Genomic DNA, 6,058 nt, shown 5'->3' on the forward strand with positions numbered 1-6,058 from the left:
ATATATAGTTACATTCTCTTAATGAATAGAGGGATTTGTTCTAATAGTGTTTGTAAATAGGATATCATGTCCGCATCTTGTACAGCAATTAACAATTAGGAAGAATGTATGCAATGTGTCTATTGAAACTGCCCTACCAATTTGGGTTTTGTTTTTGTTTTTTGTTTTTTTGGCCTACCAATTCGATTTGAAACTGTCTCATTGCTATTTGTTTCTCAATAAAATTATGGAAAAAGCAAACAAACAAAAGAAGTAAAAACTTCAAAAAGATTTAAAACACTAGTTTTTTTTTAAAGCAATACAACAACATATCATTTCAAGCAACTTCCTCCCCTATTGTAGCCCTAGTGATCTTGTTTTCAAATGAGCTGTCCTGCCTGCCTTGTTCCTTCCTGACCACAAATGCACAGAATTTGAATAAAATAAAAGAGATCTTCACCTTAAGATGCAATATGTAAGTCCGCAAAGAGTGGATCCCACATTTACACATAGTGCTGCGGTCACTTTTTCTCCTGCTCTAAGTCATCCACAGACAGTCCTCTGATCCACCTCTCTATCTGGGTGTGAGGAGCACCTCTTCTTTATGACTACATTGCTCCTTTATCTGTTTTTTGAGGCAGGATCTCACTTTGCAAAGTTCAGGCTCATCTTGAACTCACTCCATTGTTCAGTCTATCCTCAAACTTCCAATGATCCTCCTAACTCAGCCTCTTGAGTGCTGAAATCACGTCTGTGCCACCATACCCACCATTTATGACATTTCTAATCAAAGACTACAATTATTTAATTAAGTCAAATTTTCTAAGAAAGACCTTCCTCTTCCCCAAGTTTTATTTTATTTTTTTAAACAGTTATAAAATATACCTTTATTTACTTTGAGTCAAAGGGTCGTAAAAAAAATTATTGCTAAGGTAGATATCAGGCAAACAGAAAGGTGCTTTAGAAATTCAGTTACCTTGGATTTATTTAAACTAAGAGGAAAAGGTCATCATGTTTTCATGCAATACATACTTGGTTCTTTAACAATTGTGACAAGGAGCAGAAAGAATTAAGGAATGTTGCACTTGTGATCCATACAAAGCACCAACATTTTGGGTTGTACATAATTAAAGAAATACCTCACTTTTGAAATACTGTGATAGCCAATACATAGAGGCATGCCTTAGGTGGGCATAGGAATGCAGCTTAGAAAACAACAACCAAAAAAAAATCACACTGGAAGTATACAATTTCTTTAAAATCACTGAGCAAGAAAAGCAACATTGAACTTTCACACTGATTTTACACAACTTCTATACAGTACCTTGACATAAATCTAAGAGCAAAAAGTTAAGACTTTCCTCCTCTATTTTTGGTAAACAACTGTATGGTAAACTTAGATGACTTATCCCCCTGGTTTTTACCTGGGAGTGGCCTTTTTAATATTTTATTTAAAAGAGGGCAAGTTTGACACTTTTATACTAATGTCACCAATGTTAATATTTCTCGGGATCTCGGGAAGATTCATATTCTTTACAGTGGATACAGCACAGGCTGGAGCTCCTGCTAAGCCAGCCTCAGATTTCCCTAGTTTATTTTGTGCATCAATTTGTGTAATAATTTCATTCATATTGGTCTCCAATACCATTCCCCCATCGCCATTTCTACAAGAATATTGTGAACCTTGTCTACATGGAAAATTAAATCCAGTTCACAGACATTTTCAAAACATTTGTCTAATGTTTCCACAAATACTTGAATTAGATCTAAAATGCCAAGTTCACTTTCTGAAGAATCCACACAGAGGGCAAAATATAGTGTCGCATAATGTCTATAAATCAGTTTGTTGTCAGATCCTCCAATTAATAATCCTCCTTCCAGGAAATTTCAAACATTTTCGTCTCTCTTAGATACCAAATGTAAAGTCTCCCTGATGATTTGTTGTTGTGTATCTTCACTGTAGGGCTGGTAGAACTTGGAAAGCCGCGACTTCCCGTGGTTGTTGAAAATGAGGATCGCCTTGATCTTGTCTGGGCCGGCTGGGGGTGGGCACTGGGGGCCGGGGTGGGGGCCCCGGGCACGCCTGCCGCACCTTGGGATCTCGTGGGCAAGCCTTCCCCACCCGCCCCTCCCGCAAGCGCAGGCGTGCGCCCCGAGCTTCCCCAAGTTTTACAGCCTCTCTTCCAAACCAAACAAAAATAAGAAATGTCTTCTAGGAACTTCTACAAGAACCTACACTCCTTGCTGGACATGGTATTTTAGTGTTACCTGTAATCCCAGCACTCAGTAGGTTGAGACAAGAGTATTGCCAAGAGTTCATGGCCAGCCTGAGCTATACAGCAGGATTCAAGACCAACCTGAACCACATAATGTGGTCTTGTCTCAAAAACAAACCAAACTAAACCAATCAATAAAATGCCTCACAGAGCCAGGTAAGGTGGCACATACCTATACATAATATCCCAGCACTCTGGGAGGCTGAGGCAGCACGACGATAAATTCAAGCCCAGCCAGGGCAACTCTGTGAGACCCTGTCTCAAAATAAAAAGTCTGTAGCCCCCTGTGATAGGCCTGTACCAATAAATAAACAAATGAATAAATAACTCATGGAGACCAAAATAAGTAACAACTATTGTAACTGAATTATTACAACTTTTAAGTTTCCCAAACAAACATTCATTAGAGAGGGAGAAAGGTGGCAGAGGAGAGAATACAGGCTGATCAGACGACTGGCTGAAGTCCCACACTGAATGGCTCTGCCACTTTTACTACTACCAAATGACTAAGTAATTTAAGGTTTCTTTGGGTCTGGATTTTCTCATCTGTCCTATGAATATAAGACCTATTTTGCCTCCTCTACAGATCAAATCAAATAATACAGCTGGATGTGAACTAAGCAAAAGTATGCAAATGGAAGTCATCACTGCTTTCGGTATCACATCAGCAAAGAAATGGGAGACTGAGACAGACAGAATCACCAAGAGTTCAAGGCCACCCTGGATAAACAGTGTTTGTGTCAAACAAACAACTAAAACAAAAAGATGGTGAAACTGTGAGATGGATAACCACCTCAAGTCCTTGTTTCCAAGTCAAAGCAGATTTAAGGAGAAATTTTAGTAGCCCTACATGGGTTAGCAGACTGCAAATAAATGCACAAGTTCTAGGCAGTGAGGTGATTGTCTTACAAGCTGTATCATCAACTAAACAGAAGGTTCTGTGACTTCGAGGCCTCAGGTAATCTGTTTGACCCACAAAGGCTCATTCTACTGATACTCTAAGGAAACTTAAGATTGTGGGAATTCCAATAAGAGATAACTGAGTTTCACTGAGATAAACAAAACTGAATTGCTAGATAGACAATGGTTGAAATCTGTGGACATTTTTGGTTTACTTGATTAAAAATGCCTTCAATGAATATCTAACTCATTCAAATGTTTCCCTTAATTGACTTCTAGAAAAGGGAAAAGGCACAGACTTTATGCCTTGAAATAAGGGTCTCATTATCATCAGTGTTTTGGATTTAACCTTCTTTATTCTAGTAGTATTATGGATGAAATAAATGATTTTGTTTTTCCTATTGTGTTTCTAGATTTTTAAAAAAAGGAAATAGAAATGAAAACAAGAAATGAGTAGAGGAAAGGGAGGAACTTTAAAGAAGCAAATTAAACAACTTAAGTGGCTTACTTTCAATTAAAATTTAGTTCAATATACTTGCCACAACTAGAGGACACTGGACTAGCATCTCAGTTCCAACTGCTGCTCACAAGACGAGCACAGCATAGCTGCATGACACTGAAGCTGGCTCTTGAAGGTGATTATCTGTAACTAGTTAACTCAGCAAATGAAAAAAGTGCCAAGTATGCAGAACTTATCTTTTAAATTCCCTGTTTAAGGTGCTGCTTTATAAGACAAAAATTAATTCACATGTATCAAGATAATACAGGAGGGCCAGAGAAATAGCTCAGTAGAATAAGCGCTTGCCTGGCAAGTACAAGGGCCTGAGTTCAATCCCCAGTTGCTTATAAAAAAAAAAAAAAGATAATACTGGACACTATATAAATAAACACATATATAAAAACACAAAAGTTGGCCCAGCAAAATAGCTCAGTGGACTAAACACCTGCTTAGGCAAACACAAGGACCAGAGTTTGATCCCCAGCACCACACACTGGCCCCACCCCTGGGTACACTGAGCCGGCCATTAAGTATGGCATGGTGGCACATGCCTGTAAACCCAGTGCTGGGAGGCTGAAAACAGGAGGATCATTACGAGTCCAAGCTGCATTGTAAGACCCTATACAAAATATATTTTTTTAAAAAATTAGTATTCCAGAATCTAGCTTTAGAACATCTTACTACTATTAATTATGCCTTATTAGATTTGCTATCTTCTGGCTTAACTAATAATATTAAAGCTACTAACTGAAGAAATTAATCTCAAGCTCACCAAAGACACACACCAAGACTCCTAATTACTAAGCATCTATGTGATCCAGTTCAAGCAAAGAATCTTCTGATTTGATTAAATGGAGTATACTGTACTTCTGTCTACTTCAGTATCAATTCATGGGAGAATGTTTTATAAACAAAATTCATTAACATTTTTATATCACAATTTTGTAAATAGAGTTTATGCTGATAACAGGTTTAGAAAAACATTCATGGATAATTTTTCCATTCCATTCTAGTGGCTGAATCTTTTAAATCACCTTAAAAAGAAAGCAAAACACGTGGCAGCAAAGTTCTACCCTCATGACAAGTGCACATGTGTAACAGAAACACACATGTGATTCAGTATATAATCATGAAACGCATGTATCTTGAATTATAGCATTGCTCTAGGTCAGTGATGGCCAACCTTTTAGAGAACAGTGTCCAAATTATGGACACTGTTTTATAAGCCCACTCATTTATCACACATTGCCCAATACTGCAATTAAACCTGAACACTGAGAGGTTTTAGTGTAGCAAAAACTCATTCATTGACATCTTTGTCTGTAAAGAAAAGCCATAGGTTTGCCGCCACTACACTTGGGGCTGCATGAGGCTCAAGTCAGCTCTACCAAGAGGCAGTGTGGAGATGTGCTCTTCTGAACGGCCAGCAACAAGAAATGGCTAATTTCTCTAAAAGCTGGTCTATTTTATCCCACTTCGTCTCTCTCCATGGACCTTTCATGCTGCTATTAGGGAAGATCTATCTGGAAGTGGAACTGACTTCTCAACTTACTGAAGACTGCTTCAGAAGGGAGGAACTAGAGACATGATAATGAAAGCAAACTACCTGACGATTATCTGGACATCAGTATTTGTTCTGATTTTATAAACGTCTTTTAAGATATGCACAACTAGCAGCATCAGTTTCATAGTAACACTTAATTTGCAAAATTGTTTAAACTACTACAATAATCTTCCAAAACTATGCCATGACTGTGGTAACTTACACGTGAGTGTGACTCATACAATACATTTCAGATAGTGCATGTGCATCAGAAGCAGGAGAAAAATCACTACTGACAATGCAAAGAATGAACGGTTTCATGCAAAGGTGAGGACTGAAGAATGGACACATTTCCCAGATTTTTAAAAACTGATCTCCAATTTATTCTCTCAAGAAAATATATCATAGAGGATTTGATTCACTGATAATATTACAGAAATCTTTACTTTTATAATAAAAAGCAACTTTCTGAAAGTTATTTCTACTCCATTTCTCAAAACCAGAAAAGTCTATCCCAACAAATATGTCACCAGCTGCACGTCAGTGCCCTACTGCCACTCCCATTTTCTGTCCTGTTACCACTTCTGTGCTTCCTTCTTTCTTTTCCCCTTGCCTGCTTCCCAACCTTATCCACGACGCTGAAAGGTTTAAGATCCAACTGTGAAGACTTAGGCGCTGCTGGGCAAAGTGAGCACAGTGAGTGTCTTCAAAACCTTGATCACGGGGCTGGTGAGATGGCTCAGTGGTCTAAAGCACCTACTTAGAACAAGCTTGGCCAAAGCACAGGGACCACGGTTCGATCCCCCAGCACCACATGCCAGCCAGCCCTGCCCCCTGGTGGGCTGAGCTGGCCACACACGG

The 6,058-nt window shown here is 38.7% G+C and overlaps 1 protein-coding gene and 1 pseudogene across 2 annotated transcripts in view; both read right to left on the reverse strand.

Annotated features, from left to right (window-relative positions):
• Clic4 (chloride intracellular channel 4) overlaps positions 1 to 6,058 on the reverse strand; it is a 68,100-nt gene that overhangs the window by 17,628 nt on the left and 44,414 nt on the right. The gene's annotated exons all lie outside the window — the stretch shown is intronic.
• LOC105743025 lies at positions 855 to 2,231 on the reverse strand (annotated as a pseudogene). The gene is made up of 3 exons (XR_002822450.1): positions 2,216 to 2,231; positions 1,938 to 2,018; positions 855 to 1,733 (listed from the first exon to the last, which is right to left on the reverse strand). The product of XR_002822450.1 is annotated as an AP-3 complex subunit sigma-1-like (transcript).

Source organism: Octodon degus, unplaced genomic scaffold (genome assembly GCF_000260255.1).
Source record: "Octodon degus isolate 3935 unplaced genomic scaffold, OctDeg1.0 scaffold00092, whole genome shotgun sequence".
NCBI lineage: Eukaryota > Metazoa > Chordata > Mammalia > Rodentia > Octodontidae > Octodon > Octodon degus.